General features: G+C 36.1%; 1 protein-coding gene across 3 annotated transcripts in view; it reads right to left on the bottom strand.

The window, feature by feature from the left end:
• Ten-a (tenascin accessory) overlaps positions 1–22,837 on the bottom strand; it is a 386,430-nt gene that overhangs the window by 313,188 nt on the left and 50,405 nt on the right. The gene's annotated exons all lie outside the window — the stretch shown is intronic.

The following is a 22,837-nucleotide window of genomic DNA, read 5'->3' on the forward strand; positions in this document are numbered from 1 at the left end:
CCGGGGCGTCGTATATTCACTTTCAATCTAATACAAATATATCGATGTCAGGGCCCTAGTAATGAATAGAACTTTTATTTGAAAATATTCAAGAAATTTAACAGCAATGATGTGTTATGTATGCAGAATTTTATTCATGATCAACATTTGTAGCTCCCTATCTGCCAACGTCACGCGTTCATTTTTCTTCTAGCTGATTTTACAACCCTCCCAGTTTTCGGGGATAATTTAACATCCGAATTGCGAGTGAGAATATAAAGGTGTTTTCCTCTTCTTCCTCCCGCTTTCTCATTTCCCGAGAATAGGACACAGGAGCTTCCAAGGCCTCAAATAACGCTAGAGGTCTCCCATTTCGCACGAGTTTTTTAACACCCCAAAGGGGCAATGCTATCAACGTCTTCCATCCTACACTTGTTTAATCAAGTTATTAAAGGTAGGCAAACATTGGAACTTGATGGTACCGACGAGGGGTTAAACACAAGAAGGTCGCCTACGTTCACTCAAAAACATACCAACTGGGAAGCGATGTATATGTGTCGGATAAAAAAAGACGGAAATGTTCAGCCATGCAATATCCGTGAACTTGTGAATAGTGCAAAACCTTCGTGTTCACAAAAGAAAAAATAGTAGATCGTGAAGACATTCTTATTGCTGACGTTATATATTAAAGTGTTGGTCGAATAAATATTTCAAATCAATCTTAATTCAAGAAATAACAGAGTAACTGCCATTAAAATTCACATCCAGCATAATAATATGCTGTTTATAAAACTAAGATTCATTTACTGATGTTATAAAGGATGCTTAAATTGATCCGTAGAGGCTTGTAACGTGTTATACCAATATACAAAGCGAAAGAGAATAAGAAATAAAGTAAAACGTATTATTTATCTTTCTTGTGTTGAATTTTATGTTACCTTATTAATATGTTTCAGCCTGCTATTGGCCATCATCGAAACTGGTTGTTGCTGGCCTTGGCGTCTTTTCTTTTGTTTCCTGTGAGGGTGTGTTTGTGTAGTGTAATGTGGAGTTAAACAGTGTGTGAGTTCTGAAATTGAGTTGTGTGTTGAGAATTTCGTTTGGATGTGTTTTGGTGTGTCTGTATATTTCATATTGCTCTAGTGTGTTTAGTTTCTGGCTTTTTGGTTGGATGTGTAGAATTTCTATGTCTGTGTTGATGTCTCTGTAGGTGTGGTTAGCATTTGTGATGTGTTCTGCATACGTGGAAGTGTTTTGTAATTTTGTTATGACTGTGATGTGTTCTTTGTAACGTGTTTGAAATGATCTGCCTGTCTATCCTATGTAGAAGTTGTTGCAGGTAAACAAAGGGCGCAAAGACCAGCAACAACCAGTTCTGATGATGGCCAATAGTAGGCTGAAGATGTTACCAAGGTAATATAAAATGTAACACAAGAAAGATAAATAATACGTTTTCCGAAGTGATAAAGTGTTAAAAGTTGTGTAATCAAGATGTAAAATAAGGGAAGATATAGGTTAGTAGATTCAGACCGATATACAGAGTGCACGGTAAGTAATATCATTAATTTCAGTGGGTTATTTTTGAGATGTAAAAATGTTCAACACAGTTTTACTCGATTTTTCTTTCTTTTCGAGATAAAAATTGTTTTTTATGAAACATTTCATAGCGTGTTTTGGGAAAGCCATTGATTTAATTCCCGATATGTTTAGCCAGTTTAAGAGAGCAGTGTATTATGATGATATAATATGATTGAAAAGATTTTATATTTGTTCTGTAAATGTGCAGAAATTTAATCCGAACAAATGTAACTTTTCGTTCTGAAAAGGGATTTTAAAATGTTATATTTGTTCGGATAAAATTTCTGCACATCTAAAGGACCACACTAAAACTTTAAATCATTTATTATCATAATACACTGCTCTCTTAAATTGATCGAGCATATTGGAAATTAAATCAACGTCTTTTTCAAAACATGCTATTAAAATGTTTCACATAAAACAATTTTTATCTCGAAAAGGAAGCAAAAAACGAGCAAAATTGTATTAAACTTTATTGTTTGAAATATCTCAAAGAATAACTTACATGACATTACTTATGGTTCAACCTGTATATCGAGGACATCATACCAGAAGGTAGTATCAACAAATTTTACACTATTAAAATATTTTAATGGAACCTATTTACACCTGAAAGAAACACTTTTCAGAATTACAATGAGCATGAGAAAGACTCGAAGAATGTAGGTATCTTATTATATAGACAAGGAAAGGGAAAAATAATTCCATACTTGTATGGTTCTAATGTAAAGTTGCAGTTTTGTTGATACGCCCTCCTAGCATGGTGCTGTCGATATGAAGCTTGATCATATCAAATCGGATGGATGGATGTATGGATGGATGGGTGGGTGGGTGGGTGTGTAGGTAGGTAGGTAGGTAGATAGATAGATAGATAGATAGATAGATAGATAGATAGATAGATAGATAGATAGATAGATAGATAGATAGATAGATAGATAGATAGATAGATAGATAGATAGATAGATAGATAGATAGATAGATAGATAGATAGATAGATAGATAGATAGATAGATAGATAGATAGATAGATAGATAGATAGATAGATAGATAGATAGATAGATAGATAGATAGATAGATAGATAGATAGATAGATAGATAGATAGATAGATAGATAGATAGATAGATAGATAGATACATAGATAGATAGATAGATAGATAGAGGTGAAGACGGATAGACAAGGTAGCTAAGATAGATTAGGTAAATTAGGTAGACAGAGAAGAGTGACAGACAAATGGGCAGAGAGACAGACAACAAACAGAGACAGACAGACGGAGAGACAAATGGACAAACAGAGGTAGACAGGCAGATAGATACATGGCACTTATGCTCCGAGTAACCAATAATATTGAATAAGCAATAAACTGAGTTGGAAAATTCTAACAGCCGTTCACACAATCTCCTTTATTCCATTTCGCCTCTTTATAAGTCACAGTCTAAGAACACAGGGCAAAAGTTTTCTTCATAGCGAAAAGCTTAGTGCTTTCTACAACTTTGTTAATATAATTAGATAAACTTGACTGACTTTCATACTTCATTGGTTAGCTATCTTTCCGTTTTTCAGACAGTGTGGAAGCTAGGAAACCCCAAAAGAGATTCCGTCCTCAGTTGCGGAAATTCCCCCAATTCAAGCTACGTTAAAGTGACTGTGAAACTTCACTCTTCTGAAGCGCAAGCCCCTTGTTTTCTTTCGTATGTTCCCTCAGGTGTCCCAATCAAAGGGCTAGGCTTCCGAAAACATATTTTCATTTTATATAACGTTTAAAGGTTCTCAAAACGTTAGTGATTGAAAAAAATAGATGGATTGTCATATTAGAATTGTATTTTTTTTTTCATTTGAATACACTTCATACTTCTGAAACTAAAATGAAGTTTTTATATGATATGTAAATCTTAATTTTTATGACTTCTGAAAATCACATCCTACTTCGAATTTTAATAGGCTATGAGCCTATTCCGAATCTCAGCGCTGAGCAATCTGATGGCATCACGGTATTCCAAATTTCAACGATGACGTCCGGTTCCATCAACTTGGAGAGGTGATGACAGTCTCCATCAATGAATCTGATTAGTTCTTGTATAGGGCGGGAATTAGCAGACGAATGACATCGTGCACTGTTGTGTCATGGCGGTGTGTTCTGCTTTAGTTCTGATGTATTGTTTGTAATGAGCGCAACGTAGAAACAATATGTTAATGGCTTATGAGCGAACATGTCAACGGACCAGTTATTACTACCGATTCAAGAAATAAATTGTTAAGCTCTCTTTTCTTTGAACGAGATAACAGTATGGAAATTTAAAAAAATCTTGCTAGCGTAGCACAGACAACAACTTGTACAGCCGCCATGATAGCCATCGAACTTTCCAGCAGTTTTGTTTCTATTTCGCTGCAGCGTGACGTCATTGTTGTCCACTCGTCCGGTGAGATTCGGAATACGCTGTATACGATAATAGGAATGCACACTGGTTCGAGATCTCATGGGGGAAGAAATTTTCTCCAGTCCCAGTGTATGGGACCGGTGCCCATCCAGCATCGTGACGCACTTGGGAAGTTACGATAGATAGCGAAATCCGGTAGAGAAAGCCAGCTATAACGGATGGGGGGATCATCGTGCTAACCGCACGATACCTCCATTCTGGTTGGATCACCGTCCACCACTGCTTCGATATGTGGCTGATCGGTCATGGTCCTTCATGAGCTGTCGTGCCTCGGATTATTATTATTATTATTATTATTATTATTATTATTATTATGTTATTATTATACGATAAAAAGCTTATGACAGAGTGGATTGGAACAAACTGATGGGGATTCTAAAGAAAATAAGTGGAACTGAAAATAGAGAAGACCATTCTGTAATCTTTATATGAAACGAGTCAAAGTAAAGATAGGAGAAGAAATGTCAGAAGGAAGTGAAATTGGAAGAGGAGTACGTCAAGGATGTTCTTTATCACCTACCCTGTTCACATCTACTTGCAGGATTTAGTAAAGAATTGTTTTCAGAACATGAGAGGAGTGGTAGTAGGAGAAAGAGGAATAAAGTGCGTAAGATTTGCTGATGATATAGCAGAAGAGGAGATGATACTAAAGGGATATGCTACAGGAGCCAAAAAACAGCTGTGAACAGTATGGATTAAGATAAATGCAAACAAGACGAAGACCATGATCACAGGAAGAAAAGTAAAGAATGTAAACTTGCGAATTCTAAATGAGGCAGTAGAGCAAGTCGACAGCTTCAGATACTTAGAGTGTATTATAAGAAGTAACATGAGCTCCTGTCAGGAAGTCAAAAGGAGGATAGCTATGGCCAAGGAAGCTTTTAATAGAAAAAGGAGCATCAGCTCCGGACCTCTGGAGAAAGAACTAGGAAAGAGACTAGTGAAGTGCTTTGTGTGGAGTGTGGCATTGTATGGAGCAGAAACATGGACATTATGACGAAATGAAGGGAAGCGAATAGAAGCATTTGAAATGTGAATTTGGAGAATACTGGAATGTGTGAAGTGAACAGACAGAATGAGAAATGAAGCTGTGCTGGAAAGAGTGGGTGAAGAAAGAATGATACTGAAAATGATCAGGAAGAGGAAAGGAATTGGTTGGTTCACTGGCTGAGAAGAAACTGCCTACTGAAGGATGCACTAGAAGGAATGAAGAATGGGAGATGAATTCGGGGCAGAAGAAGATATCAGATGATAGACGACATTAAGATATATTGGTCATATGAGGAAACAAAGAGGAAGGCAAACGATAGAAAAGATTGGAGAAAGCTGCGTTTGCAGTGAAAGATCTGCCCTTGGGCAGAACACTAAATGAATGAATGAATACGTGTAACTTTCTGGTATTTTTTTAACGATTTATTTGTTATTTTGAGTATTTATTTAATAAAATATAATTTGAAGTTGGTAATAATACTTGTAAAAACATTGATTTTGCCATTTTGTGTACTTTATAACTAAGGTGTCTGAGGCAACTTAACACTTACTGTTTATAAGTAATCTCTGGAAGGTTGGGGACGTAGAATGACGACTCCTTCAGTTCATTTTCAGAGTACTTTTAATTTAGTTTATTGAGTTGGAACGCATACATACCAAAAAAGGAGAAGATATACAAATTAATTTTAAAGTTAGAAGAGTACGTAAATATCTGCCAAGAATCCCCATAGCTTCCAAATCCCTTACTGAGTTTGGATGTGTAATAACAGGAAGAGCAATTATCTTCAACTGGGGCGCAGGATGTCTTAGCCATCACGTCCATCTCTCACACCCTCTCCCAAGGAAGAAGAAAAAAAATAAAAATAAAAGCCCGCGAGAGACAGTATTACGTGAGCAGGAGAGAGATGAAGTTGACAAAGACAGGGGTTAGTAATTTTCATGATAGATTCACTGTTAGGGGATGGGTGTGGGGATGGAACGCTAGAATTCTCTATCTCTCTCTGCAGTAATTAAAATCTATTACCCTCAACACAATTTTCACACATTGTTCCAGCGTTTTGTTTCCTATATCATTCTCTCCATCCCCCCGGGTAGAAGCCCGTTATGCTGATACCGAGATAAGGGCTTCAAGCGTGAAATGTTGCCATTATCCGACTGCCTTTAATACAAGATAAACGCGTCCTAGTTCATTCAAAATGTTGCTAATGCATTAGTGTACGCCCATGGCTAGGGGTGTTCCTCCAGTAAAAGAAGAGGTGGGGATATTTTATTAGTAACCTGCGTACCACTTATTGTTTACGTCACATCCGCTTTCCTGTGCAAAATACATCGGTCGTCGCATAATAAAAAAGAATGATAGTGTGGGCGCACAGGATATAATAGCACTTTAACATGAGCTACTTCTTGTAGTATTGATTTTCATTCCTTAAAGCATATTGATGTAAACACACTATTTGTTGATTTGTCATATTTTATTTAAAATCAAATGAGTATCACACCTCCATGGTATAAACATTTTAACTGGAGCTTGCAGTATAGACCTACAGTATGTTAGGAAAATGAGTGTAAATTAATATTTTTCTGAGTAATTCATTCCATCCCCACACCAATCCCCTAACAGTGAATCTATCATGAAAATTACTAACCCCTGTCTTTGCAAACTTCATCTCACTCCGGGCTAAAGCAAGGAGATGCCCTATCACCTTTACTTTTTAACTTCGCTCTAGAATATCCTATGCCATTAGGAAAGTTCAGAATAACAGGCAGGGTTTGGAATTGAACGGGTTACATCAGCTTCTTGTTTATGCGGATGACGTGAGTATGTTACGAGAAAATCCACAAACGATTAGAGAAAACATGGAAATTTTGCTTGAAGAATTTACCTGCAGAATTTTTTTTAGCATTTTTCCTCAGCTCAGTGACTTTTTTAAGTGTAGAATTATATTGGACTTTAAAAATAAAACAACAAATGTCTCAGGATTCAGGAAGTTCAATAATATCATATATTTTAACTTACCACGTCAACGATCTTAGATGGCAGCCATCAAAAGACAAAGGGCACTACGCCTTTCTGCGGACAGTCTAATCTTACACCTATAAAATATTCACCGCCACCACTGAGATGTCACAGGAGAAGATACGAACAAACATCCAGTTCTATGGACGGAAGATAAATTTCTTCTAGTACCCAGATCGTAAATCGAACCTCGGACCACTTGGTTGGGAAACGCACGTGCAATTCACATAGTCACATAGTTACATAGTCACAACGGCGGACTCTTACCAAAGTTTGATGTTAAAATAGAAGAGGGAACAAGTATCGAGCTAAAATGATTGGGGTGTAATGTTCGTATACTACACAGATAGATATTGACGTAAAATCAGACAAATTTTAGTGGACGTGTGGTGCAGTAAGAACGTTCTACGAAAGGAAACAAGGCGAGATGCTCAATGAAATTTTTATAAAAATTGGCAGTTCAATCTTGGCATGCGGAGCGGGAAACTAGGTGTTCAACAGAAAGATAGACGCGAGACTGAGATTACAAAGATGAGATACTTTACGTTTTTTCACTGGTCATTCTTCAGAGACCAGATGAAAATACAGAAACAATGGCAATTATAAATCCTTAATCCAACAGAAAAAAAGTGAAAAGAAAGAATATGAAATTTTGCCATGATTGAAAGAACATCGTCTACGAAAACAATTATTCACATGGCAAGCCTGGAGATTGTAGATATTGGAGCAACATAACTATCGATGCCAAGAAAATTATGTAGTTTATTCTGCTGCAGAGGTAGGTAAAAATGTTTAACGCTGGTGAAACGAGATGATGACGAGGACGATGATAATAAATAATAATAATATTATTAATCTATTTCTATTATCATTATCATATTATTATTATTATTATTTTCTCTTTAGCCACATTAGTTATTGTATGACAGATTCACTCCTAGGTGACGGTGCTAGAAAGGGATATGTAATGTATTGTGTCATTCATTCATTCATTCATTCATAGTGTTCTGCCCAAGGGCAGGTCTTTCACTGCAAACCTAGTATTCTCCAGTCTCTCCTATTTTCTACCTTCCTCTTTGTCTCCTCATATGATCCATATATCTTAATGTCGTCTATTATCTTCTTCTGCCACGAACTCTTCTCCCGTTCACCATCCCTTCCATTGCATCCTTCAGTGGACAGTTTCTTCTCAATCAGTGACCCAGCCAATTCCTTTTCCTCTTTGTCCTCAGTTTCAGCATCATTCTTTCTTTATCCGTTCTTTCCAACATAACTTCGTTTCTTACTCTGTCTGTCCATTCCACATGCTTTATCCTTTACCTTAACAACATTTCAAATGCTTCTATTCGCTTCTCTTCACTTCGTCGTATGTCCATGTTTCTGCCCCATACAATGCTACACTCCACACAAAACATTTCACTAGTCTCTTCCTTAGTTCTTTCTCCAGACGTCCGCAGAAAATGCTCCTTTTTCTATTAAGGGCTTCCTTTGCCATTGCTGTTCTCCGTTTGACTTCTTAGCAGCAGCGCATGTTACTGCTTATAGTACATCCCAAGTAGCCTATCTGAAGCTGTCCACTTGTTCTACTGCCCCATTTATAATTCGTAAGTTTATCTTCTTTACTTTTCTTCCTATGACCATGGTCTTCGCCTTGTTTGCATTTATCTTCATCCCATACTGCTCACAGCTGTCATTTAGCTCCAGTAGCATATCCCTTAGTATCATCTCTTCTTCTGCTAATAACGCCATATCAGCAGCAAATGTTACGCACTTCATTCTTCTTCATCCTACTATCACTCCTCCCATGTTCTGCAAACAGTTCTTCACTAAATCCTCCAAGTAGATGTTGAACAGAGTAGATGATAAAGGACATGCTTATCGTACTCCTCTCTCTATTTCACTTCCTTCTGACATTTCTTCTCCTATCCTGACTTTGACTCGTTGTTTCATATAAATGTTACTGAACAGGATCCCTATGAGTTTATTCTAATCCACTTTGTCAAACGCTTTTTCTAGGTCCACTAATACTAGATACACTTCTTTATTATTCTGTAGGTATCTTTCGTAGATTGTTGTAGCAGTCCAATTGTATCTCTCTTACCTTTTGCCTTCCTGCAGCCAAACTGCTCTTCTTCCAACTGTTCTTCCATCTTAGAACATAAACGTCGATTCAGTATTCGCAGAAGAATCTTCGCCGAGTGCGATATCAGGCTGATAGTCCTGAACTCGTTACATTTGTTGGCATTATGTGAAGCTAGAATATTGTCTCTATCTCATTGCACTAATTACAATCAGTTTTGCTTTTTCCGTTTAATCTCTTCCTTTCCTACCCACTTACAAAAAAATCCTAGATCATCAAAAAAAATTTCATACATTGCTTCAACTTTTCGTCTTATGACTTCTCTGTGCTGCTTTCCTATCTAGGACAAGAAAATGGGAAACATGGTTTCAGCACATGCGTTTGCCCCATTCCTTCGCTCCTGGTTCCTCCCTGACATTAACTATTAATGTGCTACGAGAATTCTAGCAACGAGTTACGGACTAGTATTACGCTATGCTTTCGTTATGCGATTATTCTACGATGTTCTTCGCGTAGTCCTTAATGTTCCTACTAGCACCATCATTACATGGAAGAAGTAATTGCCAAATTGCCAATTTTACATAATAACCTGTTGTATCTCTTACCGTGTACCCATTTAAAAAAAGCAAATAATAATAATAATAATAATAATAATAATAATGATAATAATAATAATAATAATAATAATAATAATAATAATACCTTTGATTCATGTTCTGGCTGATATGTAGCCTACATCTGTTAACAGACAGTACTCCTACATCTCACTTCATATGTGTCGGAGGAGGAACAATTATTATTGTTTATATACATCTGAAGTCTGATTAGTGTAAGTAGTAAGTTACTAGTCAGTGATGTATGCAATTGAGGGGGAATGGAACTGGCCACCCTACCCCATTATCTCCTGGCTTAGTTGCGTCAAGTGTGACGCCTAATTGGAGTCACTTGTGCGGTTTCAACTGTCTTCGGACAGTTGACTAAAAAACAACAATAATAATATTTGGTAGAGGAGCTGGCTACGGACTGGAAGGTCGGGGGTTTGTTCCCGGCTAGTGACGAGATTTTCTCGTTTGTCAAATTCACTCAGCCTTCTGTCAACTTGAGTACCGGGTCTTTCTAGAGGATAAAAGGGGGTCGGAGTGTGGAGGTGAAGAAAACCTGGGGTTCTACCTACATTTCCTCCAAACTGCCTTCGTGGCATGTGAAGGAACTACCTTTAATAATAATAATAATAATAATAATAATAATAATAATAATAATAATAATAATAATAATAATAATAATAATGTATAATCAATGCCTACCCACTTCACTTGCGTGGTTCCGGTTCCGCATATTGCGGATAGATGGCAGGACTGTGACCCATTTTTAAAGTTGCACACCGCTTTGACGGGTCATGCTATGCATGATGTGTATATGTGTTATGTCGTGTACTAGTGTTCGTGTATGTGTAAGTGTTCGTGTAAGTGTAGCGTAGGTAATAGGAAAGAATGATGATATAGACGAGGAAGGGAGAAGGGGAAACCTGATGCCGGCACGCAGCCTACTCTTATTAAATAGCACCAAGGGGGCCGCTAGGCTTAATGTCCCCGTGTGACGGACGAATCACTATCAACAGTGACATATGCTTTCTTTATGCACTGCGGAGAGATTTGGGATTTATCCAGGCATATTGGTGCACAATCCAGTGATTAGAAGTCGTGCACCGCCACCTCTCCTAGTCCGAGGTTAGGGTTTTTTTTTTTTTTTTTTTTTCAATTTCACTTCTTTAAAAGGATTAAAGAAAACTTCTGCTGGGGAAGTTTACAATTTGAAATACACAGATTTAAAAAGCCTTTTTACCTACCCGAGAAAGAATATATTTCGGGACGAAACATAACATCTTAGTTCCAGGAAGTAAAAGAGACACTCACCCTTACCGCCCACTGTAAATATGAGTAAACAAAAGGCAACCTTTCTCATAAAACTACTTTGTATTGTAAAAATCAAGAAGGGAATAATCTCATACGCATAAGCGGACGACATAGTAGTAGTGTCTAAAGACCTTACAAAGTTACAAGAAACAATAAACATCATGGTAAAATGCTGCAATAAAAACAAATTTGATATAAATATGGACAAGACAGAAATGGTGATACTCAGAAACGACGGAAGAGCACTAGAAACAGTAGAAATCGTCATGAACAACAGAAAATTAAAAATTGTACCAGACAACAAATATCTAGGGTTAATAATAGAGACCAGCGCAGATATTTATATTAGGCATAAATATTTTCTTGATTTTACATATTTTGGTACATATTCAGCTTATTTTTCTTACATAAATATGTATATATTTCACACCTTGATATTACATAAAAATCCGGTCCCTAATAATAATTCGTAAAAAGTACTTTAACTCTGTTTATTTTCATTATGTTAATGGATCACGCCGAATGGCTACGTAGTCTAGAACGCGTTCCCCTTAAGCCTTGGTTTTTCTGAACCGACGCATGCGCCGCCTCGCACAAATCCGACTACACGAGAGATAGTGAGTGGTTTCTATGGCAGCGAGGTGCGCAGACCTCGCATCTCGTAGTTATAGAAACCACTTAAGGTAAGCGTTCACTACATCGTATCGCACGCATCGGACGAATCGCACGGATCGGAAAAAGACAATCTTTGCTGTAATTGTTATGTAACCGCGTTCATTACATCGTATCGGACGCATCGCCTCACGGCAAATCCGTCCACGTTTCTCGGATGGGCAACTTCTCCGATGCGTGCGATCATGGCCTTCTTTAATAAATCGATTTTAATTGGTCAACTGTTACTATTATATTGTGCCATGTTCAGTGTCGCGCCAAAATGGCAGACGGAAAACTTATTTCGCGTTTGGAAAATTGCGAAGAATTATATAATTTGAGGCGTTCCCATTACAGTAATCAAGTCATTTCTTGCAAATATATTACGTAACCAATATTTCTTTCGTTTCTTCGTCTTCAATTAAGACGCATGAAGCAATTACAAATTCTTATTCGCTAACAGACGTAATTAATAGACTTAACCGCAACTCCTTTGCTTTCAGTAATGCCAATATCGTACGACGTCATGTTTTAAACAGCTGATAGGGGAATCCGATGAGGCGATGAGGTGAAGCCGTTACAGTGAACGCACTGCACTTAAAATATCCGTTGCGTGCGATTCGTACGAGGAGTGCGATACGATGTAGTGAACGCTTACCTTTACTATCACTCGTGTAGTCCAGATTTGTCATCACGCACGTCACATGCGTCGGTTCAGAAAAACCAAGGCTTAAGACGGCTCGGTTCGAAGGCTCATGGGTTCGAATTTCGCCTCGGGCATGAATTGTCTCTAGTTAATATTCTGTCCTGTGTGTGTCTCAATGGGGGATTCTACGTTCTGCTCCAAGCTAGGAAAGGCCCATAAATGTATCAATTTCTAGTGAGTGTGTGTCCATAGAATTGTCCCCTTCCCTATGTACGACCTACAACAGAGAAGGTTATAAGACCAATGAAAAAACATTATGTTAATTGTTGTTTTCATCTGCGAACCGCCACTGATTTTGAAGTAGCACGCTAACTATATAGAAGGAGTGACCGCAATCTGACCTGCTAGGCCACGGCTTCAACTTCCTCGCTCGATAACTATTCTAATGAGTGTCCAACCCAGATTTACATATTCTACAGCTTCTGCATGTTGCTGCTGGTTGAGTGCAACATCATCACATTACAAAAACAACTGCTCATGTTTGTCAACAGTGGTTATTCTGCGTGGCTGCTGTAAGCCAGAACGGTCTTCAGTCTACACCTAGTCTAATCTGCTGGGATGCTGCTTCGACAAATAATTGCTTCTTGAGTTTGTAGGGATTACAGTAAAATTAAAAACGCTGTAGCAACTAGCTACTACTCTTGTACGTATTGTTATTTAACATTTAAATTAATATATGTCCGCTGTGAACATAAAGTTCATTCAAAGCGTAGCTCCGACGGTGTGCGAAAACAATGGTTGGGTACGAATAAGGTTTAGGGACAGAACAATGTGATGTCCTACGACCTGTATTGTCCCAGATGTATCCTGACGTCATGCCGACTCTATATGACACGAGTTACAAGATACTACTCATCTAATTTCAGGGCGAGGAAAATCTAAAATGAGAAGAAAGTGAACTCTTTCACGAGTACAGCTACAAATTGATAGACATACAGCTGAAATCTAATTTTATTATCTTACTAATTAGGCCTACATTCTGTGTCTGTCCAAACTTGTAATGAGATACTATATAATAGTATGTAAAACAAGGAATGCAATATAATTTTAAATCCTATTTTGCACTCCGATGAAATATACATTATGAGTAAAGACAAGTGTTTGGTCACCGAATGAAGAAAGTAGGTTAGCTGTGTGTAGATGTTCTCCTTTACTCTTATCCTGGAAATAGGTTTCCGTTGTAGAGATGACGAAATAATTAATGTCACCATAAGACAACATTGGATATGCCTATATGTAAAAAAATATATAACTCTTATTGCTGTAAATATAGTAAAGGGACAACAACAAATGTGTTATTTTCCTCTCATGTATGAATGTATTTTCCCAGAATTTGTAATTTTTGGGTGGGTGCAAGAGATTGATAAATTTGGTACATTAAGTAAACGAAAAAGTACTGGTTGGTACAATTTGGTACAATTTTCCGTGAGGTCTGGTACATTTTATTTTTTGTCAGTGGCAACACTGATGGAAGTGTAATTCCGTAAAAGCAAATTTATTGGGTGTACGTGATACTGATGCAATTCTTCTTGGTTGAATTATTTCTTAGTTCATTGATAATTATTAGGTTATGGTGTTTCTAAAATTTAATCACCTTTCTAAACACTTACGTATTCTATCAAGCAGGAAAGCTTTCGGAATCATCAGGGACAACGTAAAAGTGATAATATTAAATCGACAATGTTGCAGTGATAAATGACTCCGATTATTTTAAATTTGACGATTCTTACATTCCATTGGTGAGTTGGTAAATGAGCGAAACTGTGATTACATTTATTAAGAAAACTAAAATATAACTTTGAAAATTAGAAATGTATAAGGAAACTATTGTTAGTATCTTGGTTAAAATTTTATTAAAAACACTTACGGGTGCTATTCATAGAAATTTCGCTAGCCAGCGCTACGAGTGTGCTAAACTAGCTCCGGCTATCGACTGGTTACTTGTACAGGATTCATATGATATATATCATATCATATCATATCATATCATATCATATCATATCATATCATATCATATCATATCATATCATATCATATCATATATCATATCATATATCATATCATATCATTATATGAAGAGTCCACTGCAAGAATGATGGATGTCACTTTCTTGTCGAAAATGAACCGACTGTCGATGCATAGCTTAAGACATATAGAATGTACATATGGCATTAACACTGATAGTCATTGTCCAGTAATGATCGGAAAATCACAGTTAAGCTTTGAGCGCTAAGCATTTCAAACTTTCAATTGCTTCTCCCATCATTCTTGCTGTGGACTCTTTATATCATATCGCTAACACTGGATTATGAATACGAAAAACGTTAGTTCGCTAATCATCCACCGGAACCCCGCGCTAAGAATGTCTATGAATACGACCCTAAAGTACGAAGTTTAAAAACCTATAAGGAAAATAAAAGCTCTTGTTCAGTGTTGGATCTGTTGGAAGTAAGACCCCATAGACATAAATGGTCTATAGATTTTTCCTATGTTTGTGTTTAATAGATTTACAATAATTTAATTCCTATCATAGCCGTGCTAAAACAAACAGATTTTTATTTTGATACATGAACACATTATTGATAAATTTAGATAAAACATTTGACAAACAATGTGTATAACATTATCACACATTATAATGATTTAAAATTTAAAACGTTATAAAGAGCAAATTAAACCTTTACTATTCAGAAGAACAGAATTAATGATCCCCATATACGAAAGATAGAAGGTACATACATATACGCCTCTAGAGAGTATCGAACCCATAATCTCCGGGAACAAGCTCGTTAAACCAGAGTTACTGAAGTAATTTATTTACGTTATAAAAAAAGTTCTACAAACACAAGTCAGTAACTATCCTGTTGCTATGTAATCGTTATGTAGCGAACTGTATTATTAACAAACATCTAAAAATATAACCCGGTTTGTGCATTACTGATAATAGAGTAACGCACTTTATTTTTGTTATATTACTAATAAAGGCTAGACCTGTTATATTATTGATATTAGGCAGGCTTTAGTTCATTTTGTTAGGTTGGCGATAATGGATACTGCATATGCCAACCGAGGCACTGCATAATAGTAATTCTACGCCGAGGGCTACATCGGGGGTGGGTGCTAGCTGCTACAAGTTTTATGTTCATTATAATGGTACTTTTATGAAGGGGGTTTTAGGGGTGGGAATACATTTCCACATTTGTTTATTGCTATCGTCACATCAAGTGCTGCATTATGGATCCAGGGGAATTTTCGTCATTCCATTGTTCGCTGTCTCTTTCTCTTTTGTTTTTTTATAGGCACGTCATGTGATTGTCTGACGCACAAACCTTGTCTCGTTCTAAGCACTTTTTAAAAAATTATTACAGTTATCCAAAGCAGCTACTACATAATTTATAGCGACAGGTTGTAAGTTTATCAGAAATTATAGGTGCATCAAAGTAACATTTCAAGCATTTCCCTCTTTTAAAGCGTATTTAACACAGCTCGAATGGTGTAATTTGTGTTCATTAGTCAGTGATGAGTTCTATTTATTTTAACTACATTATAAATAACGCAAACGAATGAAAGTGCTGGATAATAAGTGCAAAATAAAATATGGAAAATCACAACGCCGTGATTAAAGTGCGACTTTCAAGCCCTCCAGCAGCTCGGTACTAAAATGCATACCTGTCTTTAGTGGCCGAGTGCTAGTAATGATGGGAAAGATCCGAATATCAAGGTTTCCCCTGGGTTCTCAAGTATGAACTACAGTTGCATGCAAATTTCACTGCAATATCTTAAAAACTGTTTCAGTCATGAGGGAAACCGTTTAAATGAATAGTAGTTACAGCAGCCATTTAGTATTGATAATAAATCACTGAACAACACGAATTTTGCTCCGACTTCAAACAATGTGTCCCTTATGGTTTGATGTGCGTTTAATCCGACAACGCATCTCTTTTCTTCGTATCACGTAAGGTTTTTAAGATATATTACGATTTCACTTTTCGATAATCTCTCCCCCAGGAAAATCTGTCGCGGATTGGGTATATAAACCAAAACAAAAGCTGATGAATTTTATGAGTTTATGACTTATTTCCGGTTTCTTATGGTTGTTGGGACGTTCTTTTGTACTTCTAATAAATAAACAGATATTGGTCCCTTCTATTCAGTAAATTTCATAACAGTCTAAAGTAAGGTCTATGCAACGAACAAACAAGGGTGTGGTTTTCTGTGCTTAAAGGAAAAGTTTATCAATTTGAGTGAATGCAAATTAAAAGAGGGTATTTTCATCGGTCCACAAAGTCGCAAAGTTATGGCTGACCCTTTGTTTGAGGAAAAACTTTTCGTTACAGAAAAAATGGCATGGCGCGCTTTCAAAGACGTTTGCTAAAATTTCCTTGAAAATTCTAGGACACAGAACTACTTAGAACTTTTTATGGAAACCATGTTAAGTCCATATGACAAAATGGAGTGTAATATGTCCCTCAAAATACACTTCTTATATTCTCATTTGGATTTCTTTCCTCCTAACTTTGGAGCGGTAAGCGACGAGTATGGGGAACGATTTCATCAAGAAGTATGTGAAACAGAAAGGCGATATAAAGGAAGATCGTCATTCAGCATTCTTTCAGACTGTTGTTGGTTCCTTGTAAAATACAGTCCTGGGTCTAGTTATAAACAGAAGTCATTCAGAAAATTACTTTAAATGTAAGTTCAAATTCCAATATTTTTCTCATTATACGCTTGAAATATTTTTTATTGTTGTATTTTAAACTATATATTACAAAGTATTATGATCCATTTTGAATCCCTCATGTGTTGTAATTTTATCAGTAGCAGTGAAAAATTAAAACCAAACAAGTTTTGTCATAAAAATTAAATTCATTTTCCCCAGAAAATAGTACGTGATGCGGCAATTTGAATTTTAAATTCAGATTTAGGGCACACACATCAGTAATATTCACCACTTTTTATTTCCGAGCAAGACAAAAAGTAAAATTTTATTGTTCAGATAATTTCTCTTAACGGTAATAGTTTTATTAAATCTCAAACTACTAGGACATTCGAAAAGTAATGACAACATAGTTACTGTTTCACACTAAATTTATTTAGGTTACTTTTGACATGGTATACTTCAAATATAGTCTCCTGCCATGTCAACAATACGTTGTTAAATAATTGGAAGACGGCGGACTCCATCTGCAGTAGCATTTTTGGATATATATCTCACTGATCAATCTAAAGCTCTTCGGATGTCAACTCTTGATTGAAAGCGAATGCCTCGCTTACATTCAAATTGCTGCAGATCTTGTAATGCCCTAAAGCACTGAGTTGCATGTTTTTCTCTTGCAACTTGTATTTTTATGAAGCAACTTTGTTCGTATCTTTAGGGCTGCATTGTTTACTACAAATCAGAAATAGCCACTTTATTTACAAAATATGACTACTTCGAGACTTTCAATATCGCAAATTTACGAAACAATCGCTGCTTTATTACGTAATATAAGATTTCAATGCACTAATTTGTATCATTGTTGCCATCATTTATCGAATGCCCTAGTAGAATACGAGGGCGATCCCAGAAGTAATATATACTGCGTATGCGCTCACATATCTAGGGATATGCGTGGTTGTTATTTATTGTGTTAATAGCGAAGACCATGGTCATAGGAAGAAAAGTAAAGACGGTAAACTTGCAAATTCTAAATGAGGCAGTGGAGCAAGTGGGCAGCTTCAAATACTTGGGGTTACTATAAGCAGTAACATGAGCTGCTGCCAGGAAGTCAAAAGGAGAATAGCAATGGCCAAGGAAGCTTTTAATAGAAAAAAAGAGCATCTTCTGCGGACCTCTGGAAAAATAACTAAGGAAAAGACTAGTGAATTACTTTGTGTGGAGTGTGGCATTGTATGCGGCAGAAACATGGACATTACGACGAAATGAAGGGAAGCGAATAGAAGTATTTGAAATGTGTATAAGAAGAAGGATGGAGCGTATGAAATGGACAGACAGAGTAAGAAACGAAGCTGTGTTCGAAAGAGTGGATGAAGAAAGAATGATGCTGAAACTGATCAGAAAGACGAAAAGGAATTGATTGGGTCAAGGCCCATTCACAATGAAAATTAAACATAACCGTAACATAAACACACGCTACCAAATGGGATCATTCACAATGATTCACATAAACGTTGACATAAACATTACCGTAAGACGTTAACATGAAAGTTTGCAAACTCCAAACTTTCACGCTTAGCCTATGCTTACGTGATTTGTAAACAGAACACAATCGTGGAGCGCTGAAGTATACGACAGAATATGAGGAAATGGCGTCGTTGTTATGTTTCCAAGGTTACCAAGTATGTTTGCTGTTATGTTTATGTTCCCATCGTGAATGATGGGATGACTTCTTGATTTTACTATAATGTTAAGTTAACGCTTACTTTATGTTTAATTTTCATTGTGAATGAGCCTTCACTGGTTGAGAAGAAACTGCCTGCTGAAGAATGCACAGGAAGAAATGGTGAACGGGAGAAGAAGATATCAGATGATAGACGACATTAAGATATATGGATCATATGCAGAGACAAATAGGAAGGCGGGAAATAGGAAAGACTGAAAAATGCTGAGTTATTCATTGCTGAGAAAAAAAAATACTGAATATCACTAATTTTTCAGTACTCCCTTAAAATTTCACCCAGATAAACAGTCCGTGTGCAATTCGAGCCTACGTCCTAACATAGCCAAGGGACACGAATCATACTCGCTACTCCTAGACCACGAGGTGGCTGTACAATTATTAGAAAAATCTACATGAACATCTATAAATGTTATTAAAACTGTAATTTGAAGTGTTTCAGTGTTAAGACAACAAACACCTTTAAGAACAGCTTAAAAGATAACCTTATTAGCATTTCACTCCAATCATACTGATTTAAAATATTACTGACTACACTGTTGCTTTTTTCTTTAGACATCATCCTGATTGTGCTGCATTCTCAAAATTGTCTCATAATAATCTCTTTCTATTATCTAATATCATTTGAAATATATTAACATTCTATGTATTTTAGTTTAATTCTGCTACACAGTTTATTTCAGTGTTTAATTAATAGTGCATAGTATTTTGTTGATTAATTCATAAATAACTCTTGTATACATGTAACTCTCACCTAAATCAAACTGTTGAATTCTTTGTAAGTTCATGCATATGTATATACACTTTTTGCTGGTTGAGTGGAAGAGAAGGCCTTACGGCCTTAACTCTGCCAGCTAAAATAAATCATTATTATTATTATTACTATTATTATTATTATTATTATTATTATTATTATAAGACTGATTGTATAGGCCAAGAAACAGTGTGGAGTTAGTAAGAGTTTTAGTAACGTATACGAGAGCGCATTTAGCCGAGGCCCAGTAGTGATCTCTGCGGAAGAAAAAAGGGCTCAGGGGTAGCAAATGAGAAAAAATCGTGGGTGACTCTCAAGATGGCAGTGCGCTCTATCTTGGCTTCCTGCGTAAGATACACCACAGCGGACTCCGGTTCGGTGTTAGGGTTGCTACGAGCAGCTTCCTAGGGAAAATCCATTGCTGGTTTAATGAAAGACGTCCTTTGATAGACAAGATTTCTTAGTTTCAGACCCATTTAAGACAGTGAAGCTATTCAGGCTGCCAGAAATGTTGCGCCGTACCATTACTTGAGCTTGTAAGCCCGCTAACGCGGTACAGAATATCACATTGACCGAGGAGGAACTTGGAGGGTGTAATATAGCGAGAGAGGTCGTAGAATGATATAGACTGAGGTAGGATTACAGTGTGAGGAAAAATAAGTAGAACGGAAGATAATAATAATAATAATAATAATAATAATAATAATAATAATAATAATAATAATAATCTTGTCTATGCGGATGACGTAAATATGTTAGGAGAAAACCCTCAAACGATTAGGGAAAACACGGAAATTTTCCTTGAAGCAAGTAAAGCGATCGGTTTGGAAGTAAATCCCGAAAAGACAAAGTATATGATTATGTCTCGTGACGAGAATATTGTACGAAATGGAAATATAAAAATTGGAGATTTATCCTTGGAAGGGGTGGAAAAATTCAAATATCTTGGAGCAACAGTAACAGATATAAATGACACTCGGGAGGAAATTAAACGCAGAATAAATATGGGAAATGCGTGCTATTATTCGGTTGAGAAGCTTTTATCATCTAGTCTGCTGTCAAAAAATCTGAAAGTTAGAATTTATAAACAGTTATATTACCGGTTGTTCTGTATGGTTGTGAAACTTGGACTCTCACTCTGGTTTGCAATTTTATTATAAAGTCTTAGGCCGAAACTAGCACCATGTTTAAGAGCTGCACTTGTATGACATTTAGACTCAATTAATGGGAAAGTAGACTTTTGTCTTCGAGTACGATATTCATATCGATTAGATTTATGTTTCATTTGATTTCTGTGGTAGTAAGTTAGTAAACTATTTATAAATTTCTTCAATTATTAATACTTACAAATCTGTATAAATTAAATTTATTAAGTAATCCATATTTTTGGTCAGATAAATTTGTATTAATCTTCTGTGTAATAAAATTAATGGATTAAGTACAGATGAAGCTACTCCACCCCAATTTATTATACCATATTGTATTAATGATTGTACTAAAGCTAAAAATATTATTCTCAATGCCTCCTTTGTGATAAAATTTCGAAGTATTATGAATTTATGAATTGTCTTTCTTATACTTATACACATAAAATCAGTTTGTTTATGCCAACGCAAATGCTGATCTATAATAATTGCTATTTATTTGACTTGTGTTGAAGGTGCCTTTTTGGTATCATTTGTGAGGTTCAGATCTGTCTTCGGACAGTTGACTAAATAATAAAATAATAATAATAATAATAACAATAAATAATAATAATAATCATCATCATCATCACCTCACCAGCAGCAGCATCTTTATTTTTGTTAAATCGATGAACTGTTCTGTTCCCATTCAATACATATGTTTGTAGTAGCGAGAGAAACTGTAATTATTTTGGAAGTTTCACCTGATCTGGTTCCAAAATATAATTCCTAAATATAACTTTTACCAGTTGCTAAAGATGAAACTATGAGTGTTCTTTCAGAAACCCTAGCAGTGTTCTGTGATGAGCCTTTTAATAGAACTATGTTAGACTCTTGCTAATGCGGCCCCCAATAATCCGCTCTCTCAATTAACCGGCCTCTTTCTAGTATATTTCCTATTATTTCTACTGTAATACACTTCTGAACTTTCGTACACTTGTTTTAGGCACCTTTATTTCAACTATTAATGCATAATAATCATAAATATTGCTAAACTGAAGTATATTGTACTTGTTTAGGAGTAAGGAACCTGTTGTAGAGTGACCCTGTAGTGCGCGTGACTCGTGTTTGTGAGCAGAGTGTTTACTGAAGGACACGTGACGTAATGTCTACCCTTTGCACACTTATACACATTTCAATGTTGTGGGACTAAGGAAATTGTATTTACTTTGCATTTGTATTTACTTTCCTTAAAGGGCAATTTATGAACCAACTATTCCTTATTACAAAACGTCATGTAAACTCAGGGATATAGAAGTCATCGGATTAATGGTGGGCGCTAGAGATACCATTACAAAACAATTCGTCTCATTGTCATAAATTTGGAGTTCCAACAACAACAATTAAGGAAATTTCTATGATAGCTTTGAAGGATTCTCTGCAGATTTTACGGCGACACTTGTACTTCAATTCAAATTACAGTTGAATTTTCTCATTCTATTTTTTATCTGTTTTTTATTTTACTGCAAATTTTCATTATTGTAAAACATGATCTATTGTAAATTTCAGTTTATTGTAAACAAACTTCTTGTAAGACATTTCTAATGTCACATCTTAAATGTTACTGTTTAAAATTCTTTGTCTTTGGCAACATCACCATGTTGAGGAAAATTAAAAATTATTATTTAATGACATTTTTAAGCACTCTTAGTAATCCGGCGTTCCTCTGTGCAAGGAATTGCCCGATTAGCAAGAATCTACTCTAATTAAGGTAGAGAAAGTGAAGTTAATGGCAATTTCGATCTGAGTACATGTAATAAATATAATGACTGCGATGCGTGTGAAAATGACGTGAATAAAATTAGTGATGATCCAGCGTTCTGAGTAACAAACGAATTGTAGCGCTAAGCGTAAACTTTTGATAGAATTAATTCGACTGCCTAGAAGTTCTAGGAGACAAAACGCACATTTTGGATTCAGGCTTTTCCTATCAGTATACGTATCTTTATAAATGAAGTAGAGAAACAATCCGACATTTACCTTTGAAATAACCAGATTCCCAATTATTTATGATCAAGAAACCACAGAATGAACGATGTGATTGACTCCGGAATTTGAATCTTGAACCTCATGAATGCGAGTTTATTGTTTTACCACTGATCCATGTCGTCGGCAGAGAAATGAAAACAGATGTGTAAGAATGTACGGGC

This window comes from Periplaneta americana, chromosome 11 (assembly GCF_040183065.1).
Source record: "Periplaneta americana isolate PAMFEO1 chromosome 11, P.americana_PAMFEO1_priV1, whole genome shotgun sequence".
NCBI lineage: Eukaryota > Metazoa > Arthropoda > Insecta > Blattodea > Blattidae > Periplaneta > Periplaneta americana.